Here is a 1474-nt window from a genome sequence, read left to right as displayed (position 1 = left end):
CTCCCCCAATGGTCACGTATGTTGCATTCTACGACAAAGAAAATCGTGTGCTGGAAATGATTTCTGGCAACTGTGAAGAAACTGCATGACTGCAGCAACAACAACACCTCCGTCTGTCTCTGTGCCGCAATCGGTCAGCTTGTTCGGCTGTTAACTGAAAGGATGGTGGTTTGAATCCACCCAGGGACGGCCCACTTTTTCCCCCGCCCCTTGTTATTGTTTCTACTTCTGGCGGTCAGACTGCGGCTACGGTAACCTTATGCTGCTTGCTGCGGACGGCCATCTTGCAAAAATGTAAGGAGCGTTTAGAAACTTCCTTTCCATTGCCTAGGCCAACATAAACCAAGGCACTGCTGGGAGTCGAACCCAGGGTTTCCTGTTTACAAGACAGGTGCTTTGACCAACTAAGCCACGGTGCCAGGACTCTCCCGTTCCCCAGTGCCTACACTCAGGCGTAAGGAACAAAACAAAACAAAACAAAACAAAACAAAACAAAACAAAACAAAACAAAACAAAACAAAACAAAACAAAACAAAACAAAACAAAACAAAACAAAACCTGGATGCAGGCTGCAACAAAGGAAGCACACAGAGGTGAAAACGTAAGGTTGACGGGAGCAACAAGCTCCCTGTTGCGACTGTGCAGGGGCGGCAATGGGAATTGGACGTTGGCCGTTAGGTGCGCGTAGCGCGTGTCCTTTGGGTTCTGGTTCTTCTTTACAAACCGGCGTCCGTCCAGTTGGCTTTCCGGTTCATTACGTCCTCTGATGGCTTTACGATAAGCCTATCTTGCTAAAACTGATGGTCGACGAAGCGGAAGCGCAAGCTTCGCAAGGGGCACACAAAGCCCGCCTAAGGCACCGCTGGGATCTGAACCCAGGACCTCCTGTTTACTAGACAGGCGCTTTAACCAACTAAGCCACGGTGCCAAGGCTGCAGCTACTGCTGCCGATAGTAACATAACAGCAGATCACGGACCACTGTCAATCAGATGCTTGCCTTGCTGTCCATCCATCCATCCATCTATCTACCTACCTATCCATCTATCCATCGACTATCGACTGTTGCTGTCTGCCGCTGTGATTGTTGGGAGTGAGTGTGGAGGTGCAGGTGTGCATGTTTGCTGCTGCCAGGTTTGTTTGTGGTTTTTCTCCTTTACATTTTCCTTTCTTTCTTTCTTTCTGACTGTGTTTTTGACAGTTTTGTAAAAGGTTTTTCTGAAGAGTTTCCCCATGCTGAGCTGACTCCTGCAGTCAGCGAAGCGATCGGGATGTCTGGGGCTGGGTCGGGGAGGGGGGGAAATCTGAGTTTTTCATTTGAGACTTTAACACGTCAGCATGGCGTTAAAGAGACCTCTGATGAGTTTTTGCCGCTGGAGGAGTGTGTTCTGGCGATCGGGCAGATTGTCGGTTGTGAAAATATAAAGTCGGCAGCTCGTATGAGCGGGTCTGTTGTGCTGTTTCTGAGCAGCATTG

The 1474-nt window shown here is 49.2% G+C and overlaps 2 non-coding genes across 2 annotated transcripts; both read right to left on the bottom strand.

The window, feature by feature from the left end:
- Positions 1-345: 345 nt before the first annotated feature.
- On the bottom strand, positions 346-419 carry trnat-ugu (transfer RNA threonine (anticodon UGU)). Its single transcript has one exon. It is a non-coding gene; the product is annotated as a tRNA-Thr (tRNA).
- Positions 420-854: 435 nt separating this feature from the next.
- trnat-agu (transfer RNA threonine (anticodon AGU)) lies at positions 855-928 on the bottom strand. Its single transcript has one exon. It is a non-coding gene; the product is annotated as a tRNA-Thr (tRNA).
- Positions 929-1474: the final 546 nt, after the last annotated feature.

The sequence above is a fragment of the Amia ocellicauda genome, chromosome 2 (assembly GCF_036373705.1).
Source record: "Amia ocellicauda isolate fAmiCal2 chromosome 2, fAmiCal2.hap1, whole genome shotgun sequence".
NCBI lineage: Eukaryota > Metazoa > Chordata > Actinopteri > Amiiformes > Amiidae > Amia > Amia ocellicauda.
Note: the sequence above shows the minus strand (reverse complement) of the source record. Positions and strands in the feature narration are given on the sequence as shown.